Source organism: Lepisosteus oculatus, chromosome 14 (assembly GCF_040954835.1).
Source record: "Lepisosteus oculatus isolate fLepOcu1 chromosome 14, fLepOcu1.hap2, whole genome shotgun sequence".
NCBI classification, from domain to species: Eukaryota; Metazoa; Chordata; class Actinopteri; order Semionotiformes; family Lepisosteidae; genus Lepisosteus; species Lepisosteus oculatus.
In genome coordinates this window covers 53,807,586-53,826,036 of record NC_090709.1, presented here as the reverse complement: position 1 = coordinate 53,826,036, position 18,451 = coordinate 53,807,586, and the positions used below count along the sequence as shown (strand labels likewise).

At 44.3% G+C, this 18,451-nt stretch overlaps 9 non-coding genes across 9 annotated transcripts; 4 read left to right on the top strand and 5 right to left on the bottom strand.

Annotated features, from left to right (window-relative positions):
• Positions 1 to 738: 738 nt before the first annotated feature.
• trnat-agu (transfer RNA threonine (anticodon AGU)) lies at positions 739 to 811 on the bottom strand. Its single transcript has one exon. It is a non-coding gene; the product is annotated as a tRNA-Thr (tRNA).
• A 3,111-nt stretch (positions 812 to 3,922) lies between these two features.
• On the top strand, positions 3,923 to 4,004 carry trnal-aag (transfer RNA leucine (anticodon AAG)). Its single transcript has one exon. It is a non-coding gene; the product is annotated as a tRNA-Leu (tRNA).
• A 1,008-nt stretch (positions 4,005 to 5,012) lies between these two features.
• Positions 5,013 to 5,086, bottom strand: trnat-agu (transfer RNA threonine (anticodon AGU)). Its single transcript has one exon. It is a non-coding gene; the product is annotated as a tRNA-Thr (tRNA).
• A 1,678-nt stretch (positions 5,087 to 6,764) lies between these two features.
• trnal-aag (transfer RNA leucine (anticodon AAG)) lies at positions 6,765 to 6,846 on the top strand. The gene has a single exon. It is a non-coding gene; the product is annotated as a tRNA-Leu (tRNA).
• Positions 6,847 to 7,857: 1,011 nt separating this feature from the next.
• trnat-agu (transfer RNA threonine (anticodon AGU)) lies at positions 7,858 to 7,931 on the bottom strand. The gene has a single exon. It is a non-coding gene; the product is annotated as a tRNA-Thr (tRNA).
• A 1,678-nt stretch (positions 7,932 to 9,609) lies between these two features.
• trnal-aag (transfer RNA leucine (anticodon AAG)) lies at positions 9,610 to 9,691 on the top strand. The gene has a single exon. It is a non-coding gene; the product is annotated as a tRNA-Leu (tRNA).
• Positions 9,692 to 10,703: 1,012 nt separating this feature from the next.
• trnat-agu (transfer RNA threonine (anticodon AGU)) lies at positions 10,704 to 10,777 on the bottom strand. Its single transcript has one exon. It is a non-coding gene; the product is annotated as a tRNA-Thr (tRNA).
• Positions 10,778 to 12,455: 1,678 nt separating this feature from the next.
• Positions 12,456 to 12,537, top strand: trnal-aag (transfer RNA leucine (anticodon AAG)). Its single transcript has one exon. It is a non-coding gene; the product is annotated as a tRNA-Leu (tRNA).
• Positions 12,538 to 13,550: 1,013 nt separating this feature from the next.
• On the bottom strand, positions 13,551 to 13,624 carry trnat-agu (transfer RNA threonine (anticodon AGU)). The gene has a single exon. It is a non-coding gene; the product is annotated as a tRNA-Thr (tRNA).
• Between the last annotated feature and the right edge of the window lie 4,827 nt (positions 13,625 to 18,451).

Sequence of the window (18,451 nt, the reverse complement as noted above, 5' to 3'; positions counted from 1 at the left end):
GTATTACCTGCAGGCCTTTCTCCACCTGAAGCACCTGCAGCACCCAGGGGTGGTAAAGAACATGTTAAATCTTTGCGCATAGCGCTCCTTTGGAAGTACTTTGTCCAAGTTCAAAAGCAATCGTGGGATTTACTTCATGCGTGCAAAAAGCATGCCTCGCACGACAGATTTAAATGGGGAATGGAGCCTGCTTCTTGCTGTTTTTCCTGTGGTTGCAGTTACAAAGTTGATCGTTCTTTCACATTCTGTTATCAGTATTCACTGGCTGAGCTTTATCAGTTGGTTCGTAAAGGAATCTCTGCTTCGGTTCCAGAAAAGTCATCTGTAGTGTGTTTTTTTCCGTGCCCATGGCAGTCTTTTAAAGCTGGTAGTAATGGCGGCGAAGTTAATTTTTTATCCTCTTTAAAAGAATAAGGACGGGCTGGGGCGAGCTCCATTTACCACTCTTTCAGCTAACCGCCGAACTCGCGAACTGATTACACTGCAGAGCCACAGGCGCCTCGCTTTTCGCCATTCTCTGGGTTAGGGTGAAAAAAAAACTTTGCTGGTATTAGCTGGCCTGCTGGGAGTACCTCTTCTTCACTGATAAGAAAGATTTGTGTTTCATCTTTCGCAAGCTGTATAGATTTCTTTCAAAACAAGTTGTTCCAGAAAGGAAACGAACACTTGCATGCACCTGAATTAAAAGGCATGGGATTTGCCCATAAGGATAAATTCTGTACAGTAAGACAGGAATAAAGGCACCGCTGGGAATCGGACCCAGGATCTCCTGTTTACTAGACAGGCGCTTAGCCAACTAAGCCACGGCGCCGGCAAAGTGCTGTCCTTTGACAGCCACTTGGACACGTCTCAACTGCTCTGAGACATCTGCGTTCGGTGTGCACCGAGCCTGCTCGCCTTGCAAGTTGCCTCATTTACATGCTGTAGCGGCGAGGCTTAATAATAATGCAGAATTAAGTGTTTCTGAGCTTCCCAAATGAGGCCCCATTTCTCTGTTCATCTCTGTGGTGCAGCCACAGAGAAACCATTCATGCAAGATGTTTTCTTTTGATAAGGACAGCTCCCACAGGGGGATGCACTTAGCTAAGCCTGGCTATCATGATCAATGGTCATCCATTGGCCCCTATCTGTTTAGGGAGTGCCAGTTGGACATCTGGACTGCATTACTAAGTGTCAGGAGTAAGTGACTCATATCTCACCTTGATCAACCAATCAGGGACCGGTAGGGCCGAGTAACCCACGTGGGACTCTGATGCCCATGGAACTTTCAGCCAATCAATGAGCTGAAGTTCCTCCAGGTAAAAACAGGCAACACAGAGAGCCTGAGAGATTCAGATTCAGATTCAGATTCAACGAGATTCAGATTCAGATTCAGATTCAGATGCAACAATTCTAAAGGGAATTCAAAGGAGAATTCCAGGGCAGGACGGCCCAGGAGCAGGAGGCTACCAAGGGCAGGACATTCTCGCAGCGCGCCTCCTGACCATCCTGAGACTCAGCCCGGACAACCACGGAACGGCCAGTGTGTCCGAGCGCCAGAACTTTCCTTTGTTCTAAGAGTCTAGAGTGGAGGTTGCCAGAGAGTAACCAGCAGCAGGCCTCGTGAACAGGTCGGAACTGTGGACAGCTGAATTACTATTCAGAACTAGCTCTTCATCAGGAACGAACCGGTCCTCTTCCTAACTTGCTGGGACCCACAGTCATCTTTTCTCCTGTGCACAAACTTTGCTAGTTAAAGCCAACACTAACTAGCCGGTCAGTGAGCATCAGCAGCGCACCGTCGCAAGCTGCACAGCACAGCCTGGCACGGAGCCAGAGAGCGCGGATTGGACAGCAACAGCCTGCAACTGTTTCTTTGTGCCCGCAGGAGATCTGAATCCCCAAAGATTGGATGAGTATTCAACTTCAATGCATTACAGCTGATATCAATTTAATTCCTAAGAGTTATGTACTTGTTTGAGTATCTAATGTAGAAGTTGTAACCAAGTTCAGTTTACGAAACGGTCTTAATGAATGATATACTGAACGTATGTCCTCTTGATATGTGTAACACTTTGTAACTGATTGAATATATACCTTTTGTATTCTGATAACCCTCTCGATAAGATCTGTTGGGTTTACATGCATATGCTATGTATTAATAAATGTATCCTCGTGTGTTAGTACCTGTGTGTGCGCGTTGTTTGAGTTATGTCGCATGGTTGGATTCTAAAGCCACCAAAAGAATCAACTTTGTGATTTACTGCTACAATTAATAATTGTCTCAGTAAATGCCCAAACCCTACAGAACTGGTGCCTTCAGAGAGCCACTATGATTACATATTTGGCGTCCCTGGGCCGGCTTAATCTACAATGCGATACTTCCACCACTAAGAGAAAGGATGAGAAATGGCTTTTATCTGTCACTTTTCATGTCAGAGGATCTCAATCTGCTTTCCCTGTACAAGAGGATGTCCAACTCATGTAGCTAAAGACGTAGACGACAGTGCTCCACTGAAATCTTGATCTCACAACCCTCGGCATGACTCCGCTGTGTTCTGCTTTAGACAAAGGGGGGAAAAGACTTCTTTCATCACACGTTTTGCACTGTTTACGGTGTTTGCAGTGCTCTTTCTTAAATGAAAACCAGGAATCGGCACCATATGAGGTGAGACTAGATAATATTGGAACTAGTAGCCTCGCCATTCCATGCGTGACGTGAGCAAAGTGTAATTCCTGTCTTTATAGTGTGCTTGTTAGAGACATAGCTGGCACCCAGAGCGCTTTAAATCCGGGAGTCAGCAGCCCAAGACAAGAGAGTTTCCTTCGTCTATGTTTTTTGCGTGAAGGGGGAAACCATGCGTGTGCTGCAAACGATCTTAGTATCGAAGTGCCGTCCCACATAGCCGATCCGAACAATCTGCTTTACAGAGGAGCACTGCCGGAGCTTATCATGGCAAACTGAAGACCAGGCTGACCTCTTCTGTGACTCTTGAACACTGAGTCTCAAGGTTGTGAATTCAAGCTCCACGCTGGCGGGAAATTCCATAGGTAATGATCACATTTTCTTGCATGCTAATCAAAAGAAATATTAAGAAACTTTTCCCGATACCAGTTTTTTACAAAAGTAAAGGCACACGGTACATGTGTGCCACATCACGTCCGAGTTTAGTGACAACTACCTCAGAGATTGTAAGCTGGGTAGTTTCAGATCAGATCACTTTTTTTATCAAAGGTTCAAGCAAACCCGAATACTTTTGCAAGAGACATTTCAGAATCCCAGTCAAATCCAGTAAGATTGCTGGATCCTTTGAATTCGACTGAACTATAGCACAGATCTGCAGTCCACCATTAGAATACTGTGGGTGTGTTGTATAAGCCATACTGCCCAAAATAGTTCTAAAACAGGAGAAGCATCCTCGTTTAGGAATGTGGTATAAAGTGAAATGGTCTGGGAAGAGTCCTACGTTTGAACAGTTCAAAATAGACGTAAAGGGGTATTTACGGACTCTTTCGAAATGTAAGAACGAGCTGTGCGGACCTTATCTTTATTTACCTTGTGTAATCGTTTTTCATAAAGCGTAATTGTATTATAGCATGTGCCCCTGACGATTTTCTTGATACGTTATATGTGCTCTTGTTTGTATTGTATGTAGTTTTGTTGTTCAAATAAAACATAAAGGACACAACTTTCTGGATGCGGCTGCTGTAAAAATAAAATGACATCAAGGGTGCTGTACGCAGAGGTCTGAAACCTGCTCCACAGAAGATCTTTATCCAGAGGTGTTAAAGAAGTCGAGATCTCGCCATGAGAGGGGAAGCATCTCAGAAAAAGCAGGTGCAGTCGGTTCCACGGTCATAACGCCACTAATTCGGGCGACAAGAGCAAAACCAACCCGGCTTCCTCCGGGCAAGTAATGAGACAAAGAGACAGTGCACAGCGGGTAGCGTGGCTGAGCGGTCTAAGGCGCTGGATTAAGGCTCCAGTCTCTTCGGGGGCGTGGGTTCAAATCCCACCGCTGCCAGGTGCTTCTGTCGAGACCCCCTTTCAGCTGGCTTCAGATGAAGGGAACTGCTTTTTGGCAGTCTCTCGAGAAACTAAGCAAAGTGTTTAAAGATACTTTCTCAGCTTGACATCAAGGCACAAAACAAAAACCTTCTTGCGTCCTCTCAACCCAAAAGCGCTTTGCCACTTTTTGCGTTATGCAGGGAACGACGTCTGCCCAGATCACTTTTGTGTCAATGCAAATCGTAGTGTGCCCTGCGTTTTAATTTTGGCTGTGCTGGCGTGCTGCTTCTGTCTGTGAAACTTGAATGTTCTGCTTCTTCACACCAAATCGTCGGCGGGGGTTGAGCTTGTTAAATCTTTGCGCATAGCGCTCCTTTGGAAGTACTTTGTCCAAGTTCAAAAGCAATCGTGGGATTTACTTCATGCGTGCAAAAAGCATGCCTCGCACGACAGATTTAAATGGGGAATGGAGCCTGCTTCTTGCTGTTTTTCCTGTGGTTGCAGTTACAAAGTTGATCGTGCTTTCACATTCTGTTAACAGTATTCACTGGCTGAGCTTTATCAGTTGGTTCGTAAAGGAATCTCTGCTTCGGTTCCAGAAAAGTCATCTGTAGTGTGTTTTTTTCCGTGCCCATGGCAGTCTTTTAAAGCTGGTAGTAATGGCGGCGAAGTTAATTTTTTATCCTCTTTAAAAGAATAAGGACGGGCTGGGGCGAGCTCCATTTACCACTCTTTCAGCTAACCGCCGAACTCGCGAACTGATTACACTGCAGAGCCACAGGCGCCTCGCTTTTCTCCATTCTCTGGGTTAGGGTGAAAAAAAAACTTTGCTGGTATTAGCTGGCCTCCTGGGAGCACCTCTTCTTCACTGATAAGCAAGATTTGTGTTTCATCTTTCTCAAGCTGTATAGATTTCTTTCAAAACAAGTTGTTCCAGAAAGGAAACGAACACTTGCATTCACCTGAATTAAAAGGCATGGGATTTGCCCGTAAGGATAAATTCTGTACAGTAAGACAGGAAGAAAGGCACCGCTGGGAATCGGACCCAGGATCTCCTGTTTACTAGACAGGCGCTTTAGCCAACTAAGCCACGGCGCCGGCAAAGTGCTGTCCTTTGACAGCCACATGGACACGTCTCAACTGCTCTGAGACATCTGCATTCGGTGTGCACCAAGCCTGCTCGCCTTGCAAGTTTCCTCATTTACATGCGATAGCTCCACCACTAAGAGAAAGGATGAGAAATGGCTTTTATCTGGCACTTTTCATGTCAGAGGATCTCAATCTGCTTTCCGTGTACAAGAGGATGTCCAACTCATGTAGCTAAAGACGTAGACGACAGTGCTCCACTGAAATCTTGATCTCACAACCCTCAGCATGACTCCGCTGTGTTCTGCTTTAGACAAAGGGGGGAAAAGACTTCTTTCATCACACGTTTTGCACTGTTTACGGTGTTTGCAGTGCTCTTTCTTAAATGAAAACCAGGAATCGGCACCATATGAGGTGAGACTAGATAATATTGGATCAAGTAGCCTCGCCATTCCATGCGTGACGTGCGCAAAGTGTAATTCCTGTCTTTATAGTGTGCTTGTTAGAGACTAAGCTGGCACCCAGAGCGCTTTAAATCCGGGAGTCAGCAGCCCAAGACAATAGAGCTTCCTTCGTCTATGTTTTTTGCGTGAAGGGGGAAACCATGCGTGTGCTGCAAACGATCTTAGTATCGAAGTGCCCTCCCACATAACCGATCCGAACAATCTGCTTTACAGAGGAGCACTGCCGGAGCTTATCGTTGGCAAACTGAAGACCAGGCTGACCTCTTCTGTGACTCTTGAACACTGAGTCTCAAGGTTGTGAATTCAAGCTCCGAGCTGGCGGGAAATTCCATAGGTAATGATCACATTTTCTTGCATGCTAATCAAAAGAAATATTAAGAAACTTTTCCCGATACCAGTTTTTTACAAAAGTAAAGGCACACGGCACATGTGTGCCACATCACGTCCGAGTTTAGTGACAACTACCTCAGAGATTGTAAGCTGGGTAGTTTCAGATCAGATCACTTTTTGTATCAAAGGTTCAAGCAAACCCGAATACTTTTGCAAGAGACATTTCAGAATCCCAGTCAAATCCAGTACGATTGCTGGATCCTTTGAATTCGACTGAACTATAGCACAGATCTGCAGTCCACCATTAGAATACTGTGGGTGTGCTGTATAAGCCATACCACCCAAAATAGTTCTAAAACAGGAGAAGCATCCTCGTTTAGGAATGTGGTATAAAGTGAAATGGTCTGGGAAGAGTCCTACGTTTGAACAGTTCAAAATAGACGTCAAGGGGTATTTACTGACTCTTTCGAAATGTAAGAACAAGCTGTGCGGACCTTATCTTTATTTACCTTGTGTAATCGTTTTTCATAAAGTGTAATTGTATTATAGCATGTGCCCCTGACGATTTTCTTGATACGTTATATGTGCTCTTGTTTGTATTGTATGTAGTTTTGTTGTTCAAATAAAACGTAAAAGACACAACTTTCCGGATGCGGCTGCTGTAAAAATAAAATGACATCAAGGGTGCTGTACGCAGAGGTCTGAAACCTGCTCCACAGAAGATCTTTATCCAGAGGTGTTAAAGAAGTCGAGATCTCGCCATGAGAGGGGAAGCATCTCAGAAAAAGCAGGTGCAGTCGGTTCCACGGTCATAACGCCACTAAGTCGGGCGACAAGAGCAAAACCCACCCGGCTTCCTCCGGGCACGTAATGAGACAAAGAGACCACACACAGCGGGTAGCGTGGCCGAGCGGTCTAAGGCGCTGGATTAAGGCTCCAGTCTCTTCGGGGGCGTGGGTTCGAATCCCACCGCTGCCAGGTGCTTCTGTCGAGACCCCCTTTCAGCTGGCTTCAGACGAAAGGGAGGGAACTGCTTTTTGGCAGTCTCTCGAGAAACTAAGCAAAGTGTTTAAAGATACTTTCTCAGCTTGACATCAAGGCACAAAACAAAAACCTTCTTGCGTCCTCTCAACCCAAAAGCGCTTTGCCACTTTTTGCGTTATGCAGGGAACGACGTCTGCCCAGATCACTTTTGTGTCAATGCAAATCGTAGTGTGCCCTCCGTTTTAATGTTGGCTGTGCTGGCGTGCTGCTTCTGTCTGTGAAACTTGAATGTTCTGCTTCTTCACACCAAATCGTCGGCGGGGGTTGAGCTTGTTAAATCTTTGCGCATAGCGCTCCTTTGGAAGTACTTTGTCCAAGTTCAAAAGCAATCGTGGGATTTACTTCATGCGTGCAAAAAGCATGCCTCGCACGACAGATTTAAATGGGGAATGGAGCCTGCTTCTTGCTGTTTTTCCTGTGGTTGCAGTTACAAAGTTGATCGTGCTTTCACATTCTGTTAACAGTATTCACTGGCTGAGCTTTATCAGTTGGTTCGTAAAGGAATCTCTGCTTCGGTTCCAGAAAAGTCATCTGTGGTGTGTTTTTTTCCGTGCCCATGGCAGTCTTTTAAAGCTGGTAGTAGTGGCGGCGAAGTTAATTTTTTATCCTCTTTAAAAGAATAAGGACGGGCTGGGGCGAGCTCCATTTACCACTCTTTCAGCTAACCGCCGAACTCCCGAACTGATTACACTGCAGAGCCACAGGCGCCTCGCTTTTCTCCATTCTCTGGGTCAGGGTGAAAAAAAACTTGCTGGTATTAGCTGGCCTGCTGGGAGCACCTCTTCTTCACTGATAAGCAAGATTTGTGTTTCATCTTTCTCAAGCTGTATAGATTTCTTTCAAAACAAGTTGTTCCAGAAAGGAAACGAACACTTGCATTCACCTGAATTAAAAGGCATGGGATTTGCCCGTAAGGATAAATTCTGTACAGTAAGACAGGAAGAAAGGCACCGCTGGGAATCGGACCCAGGATCTCCTGTTTACTAGACAGGCGCTTTAGCCAACTAAGCCACGGCGCCGGCAAAGTGCTGTCCTTTGACAGCCACATGGACACGTCTCAACTGCTCTGAGACATCTGCATTCGGTGTGCACCGAGCCTGCTCGCCTTGCAAGTTTCCTCATTTACATGCGATAGCTCCACCACTAAGAGAAAGGATGAGAAATGGCTTTTATCTGGCACTTTTCATGTCAGAGGATCTCAATCTGCTTTCCGTGTACAAGAGGATGTCCAACTCATGTAGCTAAAGACGTAGACGACAGTGCTCCACTGAAATCTTGATCTCACAACCCTCGGCATGACTCCGCTGTGTTCTGCTTTAGACAAAGGGGGGAAAAGACTTCGTTCATCACACGTTTTGCACTGTTTACGGTGTTTGCAGTGCTCTTTCTTAAATGAAAACCAGGAATCGGCACCATATGAGGTGAGACTAGATAATATTGGATCAAGTAGCCTCGCCATTCCATGCGTGACGTGCGCAAAGTGTAATTCCTGTCTTTATAGTGTGCTTGTTAGAGACTAAGCTGGCAGCCAGAGCGCTTTAAATCCGGGAGTCAGCAGCCCAAGACAATAGAGCTTCCTTCGTCTATGTTTTTTCCGTGAAGGGGGAAACCATGCGTGTGCTGCAAATGATCTTAGTATCGAAGTGCCGTCCCACATAACCGATCCGAACAATCTGCTTTACAGAGGAGCACTGCCGGAGCTTATCGTTGGCAAACTGAAGACCAGGCTGACCTCTTCTGTGACTCTTGAACACTGAGTCTCAAGGTTGTGAATTCAAGCTCCACGCTGGCGGGAAATTCCATAGGTAATGATCACATTTTCTTGCATGCTAATCAAAAGAAATATTAAGAAACTTTTCCCGATACCAGTTTTTTACAAAAGTAAAGGCACACGGCACATGTGTGCCACATCACGTCCGAGTTTAGTGACAACTACCTCAGAGATTGTAAGCTGGGTAGTTTCAGATCAGATCACTTTTTGTATCAAAGGTTCAAGCAAACCCGAATACTTTTGCAAGAGACATTTCAGAATCCCAGTCAAATCCAGTACGATTGCTGGATCCTTTGAATTCGACTGAACTATAGCACAGATCTGCAGTCCACCATTAGAATACTGTGGGTGTGCTGTATAAGCCATACCGCCCAAAATAGTTCTAAAACAGGAGAAGCATCCTCGTTTAGGAATGTGGTATAAAGTGAAATGGTCTGGGAAGAGTCCTACGTTTGAACAGTTCAAAATAGACGTCAAGGGGTATTTACTGACTCTTTCGAAATGTAAGAACAAGCTGTGCGGACCTTATCTTTATTTACCTTGTGTAATCGTTTTTCATAAAGTGTAATTGTATTATAGCATGTGCCCCTGACGATTTTCTTGATACGTTATATGTGCTCTTGTTTGTATTGTATGTAGTTTTGTTGTTCAAATAAAACGTAAAAGACACAACTTTCCGGATGCGGCTGCTGTAAAAATAAAATGACATCAAGGGTGCTGTACGCAGAGGTCTGAAACCTGCTCCACAGAAGATCTTTATCCAGAGGTGTTAAAGAAGTCGAGATCTCGCCATGAGAGGGGAAGCATCTCAGAAAAAGCAGGTGCAGTCGGTTCCACGGTCATAACGCCACTAAGTCGGGCGACAAGAGCAAAACCCACCCGGCTTCCTCCGGGCAAGTAATGAGACAAAGAGACCACACACAGCGGGTCGCGTGGCCGAGCGGTCTAAGGCGCTGGATTAAGGCTCCAGTCTCTTCGGGGGCGTGGGTTCGAATCCCACCGCTGCCAGGTGCTTCTGTCGAGACCCCCTTTCAGCTGGCTTCAGACGAAAGGGAGGGAACTGCTTTTTGGCAGTCTCTCGAGAAACTAAGCAAAGTGTTTAAAGATACTTTCTCAGCTTGACATCAAGGCACAAAACAAAAACCTTCTTGCGTCCTCTCAACCCAAAAGCGCTTTGCCACTTTTTGCGTTATGCAGGGAACGACGTCTGCCCAGATCACTTTTGTGTCAATGCAAATCGTAGTGTGCCCTCCGTTTTAATGTTGGCTGTGCTGGCGTGCTGCTTCTGTCTGTGAAACTTGAATGTTCTGCTTCTTCACACCAAATCATCGGCGGGGGTTGAGCTTGTTAAATCTTTGCGCATAGCGCTCCTTTGGAAGTACTTTGTCCAAGTTCAAAAGCGATCGTGGGATTTACTTCATGCGTGCCAAAAAGCATGCCTCGCACGACAGATTTAAATGGGGAATGGAGCCTGCTTCTTGCTGTTTTTCCTGTGGTTGCAGTTACAAAGTTGATCGTGCTTTCACATTCTGTTAACAGTATTCACTGGCTGAGCTTTATCAGTTGGTTCGTAAAGGAATCTCTGCTTCGGTTCCAGAAAAGTCATCTGTGGTGTGTTTTTTTCCGTGCCCATGGCAGTCTTTTAAAGCTGGTAGTAGTGGCGGCGAAGTTAATTTTTTATCCTCTTTAAAAGAATAAGGACGGGCTGGGGCGAGCTCCATTTACCACTCTTTCAGCTAACCGCCGAACTCCCGAACTGATTACACTGCAGAGCCACAGGCGCCTCGCTTTTCTCCATTCTCTGGGTCAGGGTGAAAAAAAACTTGCTGGTATTAGCTGGCCTGCTGGGAGCACCTCTTCTTCACTGATAAGCAAGATTTGTGTTTCATCTTTCTCAAGCTGTATAGATTTCTTTCAAAACAAGTTGTTCCAGAAAGGAAACGAACACTTGCATTCACCTGAATTAAAAGGCATGGGATTTGCCCGTAAGGATAAATTCTGTACAGTAAGACAGGAAGAAAGGCACCGCTGGGAATCGGACCCAGGATCTCCTGTTTACTAGACAGGCGCTTTAGCCAACTAAGCCACGGCGCCGGCAAAGTGCTGTCCTTTGACAGCCACATGGACACGTCTCAACTGCTCTGAGACATCTGCATTCGGTGTGCACCGAGCCTGCTCGCCTTGCAAGTTTCCTCATTTACATGCGATAGCTCCACCACTAAGAGAAAGGATGAGAAATGGCTTTTATCTGGCACTTTTCATGTCAGAGGATCTCAATCTGCTTTTCGTGTACAAGAGGATGTCCAACTCATGTAGCTAAAGACGTAGACGACAGTGCTCCACTGAAATCTTGATCTCACAACCCTCGGCATGACTCCGCTGTGTTCTGCTTTAGACAAAGGGGGGAAAAGACTTCTTTCATCACACGTTTTGCACTGTTTACGGTGTTTGCAGTGCTCTTTCTTAAATGAAAACCAGGAATCGGCACCATATGAGGTGAGACTAGATAATATTGGATCAAGTAGCCTCGCCATTCCATGCGTGACGTGCGCAAAGTGTAATTCCTGTCTTTATAGTGTGCTTGTTAGAGACTTAGCTGGCACCCAGAGCGCTTTAAATCCGGGAGTCAGCAGCCCAAGACAATAGAGCTTCCTTCGTCTATGTTTTTTGCGTGATGGGGGAAACCATGCGTGTGCTGCAAACGATCTTAGTATCGAAGTGCCGTCCCACATAACCGATCCGAACAATCTGCTTTACAGAGGAGCACTGCCGGAGCTTATCGTTGGCAAACTGAAGACCAGGCTGACCTCTTCTGTGACTCTTGAACACTGAGTCTCAAGGTTGTGAATTCAAGCTCCACGCTGGCGGGAAATTCCATAGGTAATGATCACATTTTCTTGCATGCTAATCAAAAGAAATATTAAGAAACTTTTCCCGATACCAGTTTTTTACAAAAGTAAAGGCACACGGCACATGTGTGCCACATCACGTCCGAGTTTAGTGACAACTACCTCAGAGATTGTAAGCTGGGTAGTTTCAGATCAGATCACTTTTTGTATCAAAGGTTCAAGCAAACCCGAATACTTTTGCAAGAGACATTTCAGAATCCCAGTCAAATCCAGTACGATTGCTGGATCCTTTGAATTCGACTGAACTATAGCACAGATCTGCAGTCCACCATTAGAATACTGTGGGTGTGCTGTATAAGCCATACCGCCCAAAATAGTTCTAAAACAGGAGAAGCATCCTCGTTTAGGAATGTGGTATAAAGTGAAATGGTCTGGGAAGAGTCCTACGTTTGAACAGTTCAAAATAGACGTCAAGGGGTATTTACGGACTCTTTCGAAATGTAAGAACAAGCTGTGCGGACCTTATCTTTATTTACCTTGTGTAATCGTTTTTCATAAAGTGTAATTGTATTATAGCATGTGCCCCTGACGATTTTCTTGATACGTTATATGTGCTCTTGTTTGTATTGTATGTAGTTTTGTTGTTCAAATAAAACGTAAAAGACACAACTTTCCGGATGCGGCTGCTGTAAAAATAAAATGACATCAAGGGTGCTGTACGCAGAGGTCTGAAACCTACTCCACAGAAGATCTTTATCCAGAGGTGTTAAAGAAGTCGAGATCTCGCCATGAGAGGGGAAGCATCTCAGAAAAAGCAGGTGCAGTCGGTTCCACGGTCATAACGCCACTAAGTCGGGCGACAAGAGCAAAACCCACCCGGCTTCCTCCGGGCAAGTAATGAGACAAAGAGATCACACACAGCGGGTCGCGTGGCCGAGCGGTCTAAGGCGCTGGATTAAGGCTCCAGTCTCTTCGGGGGCGTGGGTTCGAATCCCACCGCTGCCAGGTGCTTCTGTCGAGACCCCCTTTCAGCTGGCTTCAGACGAAAGGGAGGGAACTGCTTTTTGGCAGTCTCTCGAGAAACTAAGCAGAGTGTTTAAAGATACTTTCTCAGCTTGACATCAAGGCACAAAACAAAAACCTTTTTGCGTCCTCTCAACCCAAAAGTGCTTTGCCACTTTTTGCGTTATGCAGGGAACGACGACTGCCCAGATCCCTTTTGTGTCAATGCAAATCATAGTGTGCCCTCCGTTTTAATGTTGGCTGTGCTGGCGTGCCGCTTCTGTCTGTGAAACTTGAATGTTCTGCTTCTTCACACCGAATCGTCGGCGGGGGTTGAGCTTGTTAAATCTTTGCGCATAGCGCTCCTTTGGAAGTACTTTGTCCAAGTTCAAAAGCGATCGTGGGATTTACTTCATGCGTTCAAAAAGCATGCCTCGCACGACAGATTTAAATGGGGAATGGAGCCTGCTTCTTGCTGTTTTTCCTGTGGTTGCAGTTACAAAGTTGATCGTGCTTTCACATTCTGTTAACAGTATTCACTGGCTGAGCTTTATCAGTTGGTTTGTAAAGGAATCTCTGCTTCGGTTCCAGAAAAGTCATCTGTAGTGTGTTTTTTTCCGTGCCCATGGCAGTCTTTTAAAGCTGGTAGTAATGGCGGCGAAGTTAATTTTTTATCCTCTTTAAAAGAATAAGGACGGGCTGGGGCGAGCTCCATTTACCACTCTTTCAGCTAACCGCCAAACTCGCGAACTGATTACACTGCAGAGCCACAGGCGCCTCGCTTTTCTCCATTCTCTGGGTTAGGGTGAAAAAAAAACTTTGCTGGTATTAGCTGGCCTGCTGGGAGTTCCTCTTCTTCACTGATAAGCAAGATTTGTGTTTCATCTTTCGCAAGCTGTATAGATTTCTTTCAAAACAAGTTGTTCCAGAAAGGAAACGAACACTTGCATTCACCTGAATGAAAAGGCATGGGATTTGCCAATAAGGATAAATTCTGTACAGTAAGACAGGAAGAAAGGCACCGCTGGGAATCAGACCCAGGATCTCCTGTTTACTAGACAGGCGCTTTAGCCAACTAAGCCACGGCGCCGGCAAAGTGCTGTCCTTTGACAGCCACTTGGACACGTCTCAACTGCTCTGAGACATCTGCGTTCGGTGTGCACCGAGCCTGCTCGCCTTGCAAGTTGCCTCATTTACATGCGATAGCTCCACCACTAAGAGAAAGGATGAGAAACGGCTTTTATCTGGCACTTTTCATGTCAGAGGATCTCAATCTGCTTTCCGTGTACAAGAGGATGTCCAACTCATGTAGCTAAAGACGTAGACGACAGTGCTCCACTGAAATCTTGATCTCACAACACTGGTGGGAAATTCCATAGGTAATGATCACATTTTCTTGCATGCTTCTGTAGGGTTTGGGCATTTACTTGGACAATTATTAATTGTAGCAGTAAATCACAAAATTGTTTCTTTTGATGGCTTTAGAATCCAACCATGCAATATAACTCAAACAACGCACACACACAGGTACTAATACACGAGGATACATTTATTGATACATAAAATATGCATATAAACAGATCTTATCGAGAGGGTTATCAGAATACAAAAGGTATATATTCAGTCAGTTACAAAGAGTTACATATATCAAGAGGACATACATTCAGTATATCATTCATTTAAACCGTTTCGTAATTGAACTTGGTTATAACTTCTACATTAGATACTCAAAACAAGTACATAACTCTTGTTGGGATAACAATTGAATTCTCGAGCAGTAATGCAGTGAAGTTGAATACTCATCCAATCTCTGGGGATTCAGATCTCCTGCGGGCACAAAGAAACAGTTGCAGGCTGTTGCTGTCCAATCCGCACTCTCTGGCTCGGTGCCAGGCTGTGCTGTGCGGCTTGCGACGGTGCGCTGCTGATGCTCACTGACCGGCTAGTTAGTGTTGGCTTTAACTAGCAAAGTTTGCACACAGGAGAAAAGATGACTGTGAGTCCCAGCAAGTTAGGAAGAGGACCGGTTCGTTCCTGATGAAGAGCTAGTTCTGAATAGTGATTCAGCTGTCCATAGTTCCGACCTGTTCACGAGGCCTGTTGCTGGTGCTAACCTCAGGTGGATCCTCTGGTTACTCTCTGGCAACCTCCGCTCTAGACTCTTAGAACAAAGGAAAGTTCTGGCACTCGGACACACTGGCCGTTCCGTGGTTGTCCGGGCTGAGTCTCAGGATGGTCAGGAGGCGCTCTGCGAGAATGTCCTGCCCTTGGGAGCCTTTCTGCTCCTGGGCCGTCCTGCCCTGGAATTGTCTCACACTCCTGGAATTCTTCTTTGAATTCCCTTTAGAATAGTCTTGGAGTTCTTTGTTGCCTGTTTTTACCTGGAGGAACTTCAGCTCGTTCATTGGATGAAAGTTTCATGGGCATCAGAGACCCACGTGGGTTACTCGGCCCTACCAGTCCCTGATTGGTTGATCAAGGTGAGATATGAGTCACTTACTCCTGACACTTAGGAATGCAGTCCAGATGTCCATCTGGCACTCCCTAGACAGATAGGCGCCAATGGATGCCCATTGATCATGATAGCCAGGCTTAGCTAAATGCATCCCCATTTGGGAGCTGTCCCTTATCAAAAGAAAACATCTTTAAATCAGCCTGCATGAATAGCTTCTCTGTGGCTGCACCACAGAGGTGAAGAGAGAGATCGGGCCTCATTTGGGAAAGCACAGCAACACTTAATTCTGTCTTATTAACAAGCATTGCCGCTACAATTAGTAGGAAGAAAGATACAATGTTTTGAAAATGTAATATGTTTTAAAGGATTAAAGGGAAAATAAATACTTTATATACGCAAACTAATTCAACTGAGCTCCTCTAAACTATATAGCCTGAAGAATTGCCAAAGCACAATGTATCAATTTGGGTGACACTGGGGGGAAAGTGATCACAACATTGAAAACCACAAGGCTTATTTTCAACAGCAAAATTTGTGCTTGAAAATATTTGACAAAAAAAGGAATATTACACGCACGGAAACCAATATTTACCACTAGGATAGAATGCAGCATAGAACAGTTGGATAGAAGGTTAGTGTAACTCTATAGTGCATCACAGAGGTCAGTCTCTTCCCCCTCATTATGCAGGCTGACTTCACTGTCCTCCAGCGATAGTCAGCTGTAATCACTGATGCAGACATGATGTTAATACTCTGACAGCATCTTGGCTGATTTGGTTAAAGTGTTTTCCTATTAAACAGGAGATTCTGCGCTCAAATCCCAGCAGTGTCTTTCTTCTTGTCTTGTCTTACAAAATGTTTCACTATGGATGATTACATGCAGCTTGATTTTGTTTAATGCAAGTTTTCATTACCTTTCTGATGGCTCTCTACAGTAATTTAAAAAAAAATACTAATCGGGATGATTACTGTACATATCCTCAGTAAAGGGGAATATATAAGTAGTGACTATCCAAATTGCATTTTTGTGTGAAACACATTTCAGAAAATCGAAAACCAATTTTCAAAACTCACAATAACAAGACAAAGTTCACTTTCACTTTATGCATATTTACCACAACCTTGCCTTCTGATCATAAAAAGTCTTAATTTTAATATAGCAGTTTTAAATGGGACATTCAGAACATGGCATATGAGAATATATGGTTAACCGAGGATGAGCAAAGGATGATCGCACTTTCTGCTTATTGCTATGAACCCACCCCTGGTTATAAAAATGTCTCAAAATTCTGACACTGAGGTGTGAGACACAATGTAACAGGCTCTCATAATCCCGAAATACAAGAAATTTTACTGTAGCGTTTTATAAATTTGACCCTGTGAACATTGCATGTCCCTCCTTCCTCATTACCAAAACATCTCAATGTCCCGACGCTATGTACATTTGTAATTACAACACTTCACTGTTTCATTTATGAGTTGTGACATTGTGCACATGGCATGTTAAAGTATATAGAAAATCTAGATCAGAACAGGCTAAATGCAATTCCTAGTGATTTATCATTTTCTTACTTTCTAAATGAAAAAAATATTTTTTCAGTGATTATGACACTTCAGTATGACATAAAATATGCTTCAATGACAGAATAAATAATAATAATAATAAATAAGCATGGAAAAAATACCCAAAGTGGACATTCATAGTTGTGATTATAGAATGTTAGATATCGGGTGGGTAGCTGCGTCAGCATGCGTAGGCTGCAAAGGAACAAGTAAAGGACTATTCCAGCTGAAAAGAGAAGAAAAGAATCACAATGTTTCGGCTATGGAGACTTCTTGATGTGTGAGAAAGACAGGGCAGTAAGCAAAGATCATTTTCTTTTTATCTTTGCTGAGTGCAGTTTATCACTGATGACAACATCAAAGACATTAAGGAGTTTTTACGGCTTACAGCTCCATATCAACTTCCTTTCATAACTAACCTCATCAGATCCCTCAACTCCCAACTCTTCCAGTTTCTCACTTCAGAGAAGGATAAAAAACTCAAAATCCTCTACAGAGAAAAAACATCAACACCCTTATCACCTCCACCAATCCTAATCTTGGTGTTACTACACCCTCTGACCTTTCCCTTTCACCCCTTTGCATCCTCAGCTAACATATTTTAATAGTACAACAAAATTACAATAGATTGTACAGTATTTATGTTTAAAATTAAGGTAAATATGTCAAAATATCGAAGTCCAAATGCACGGTGCTAATGTAACAATGCTTGCATGTTCTTAAACAAATCTGCATTGTATTTTTAAAATATTTCAGCAGAGGATGCAACGGGGGTATAAATGACGACTCGACTTTTTCTTGGGTGAATATGGTTTTCTGGGGAGTTGCGACGTTGGGCATACAGTAATTGGACATTTCCTGGTGATTCTGACACCTGTTAAGCACTCACATTTCCTGCAAATATTAAAATGGTTAAGGTTTCGCTGAGAAATCCAATCGACCTTTGCAAAGACAATGTTTACATCGCAAAAGAAACACGTCCCTGGGTGGACTCGAACCACCAACCTTTCAGTGAACAACCGAACGCGCCACACAGACAGAATGGTGGGTCCATCTCTCTCATCACAACTTTCAGGTTAATTTTTTTTTTTGCCAGCTGGCAATATTTCTTCTGCACTGATAATCAAGAATTGAATTTCATTTCTCGCAAACTGTGTGAATTTCTTGAAATACAAGTTTTCCAGAAAGGAAATGAATACATGCATGTTACGAAATCAAGCCCTTTGTGATAGTCCGAAATGGTACGTTATGTACCACAAGATAGGAAAAAAAAACATGACTGGGATTTTAAGCTACGTGACCTATGGTCACCAAACTGTGTTGAAGCAAGAGAGCATAAAGTGTGAACGCGGTGACTAGGTTTTTATACTAGCAGGACTATGCTACCACACACATGGTCGCACTACCGCTCAATCAACACAATCAATTACACACAGAGACCCGGATTGTTCTCAGCGTCTAATTAGAACCTGCTTCCAGTCTGAGGCGGGACTCCGTGAAGCCGCCTGAACTGGAACCACCAACCTTTCAGTTAACAACCAAACACGCCACACAGAGGGAATGGTGGGTCCGTGTCTTGCATCACAACTTTCCGGTTAAAAAAGATTATCTTCTGCACTGATAATCAAGAATTGAATTTCATTTCTCGCAAGCTGTGTGAATTTCTTGAAATACAAGTTTTCCAGAAAGGAAATGAATACATGCATTCAACGAAATCAAGCCCTTTGTGATAGTCTGAAATGGTACGTTATGTACCACAAGATAGGAAAAAAAACATGACTGGGATTTTAACCTACGTGACCTACGGTACCAGACCGGAGTAAAGTTAGCTTGAAGTTCGAAAACGATTTTGGCACGCCTGTAGCGTTTACACGAAACCTCTTAGAATCGCGAGAATAC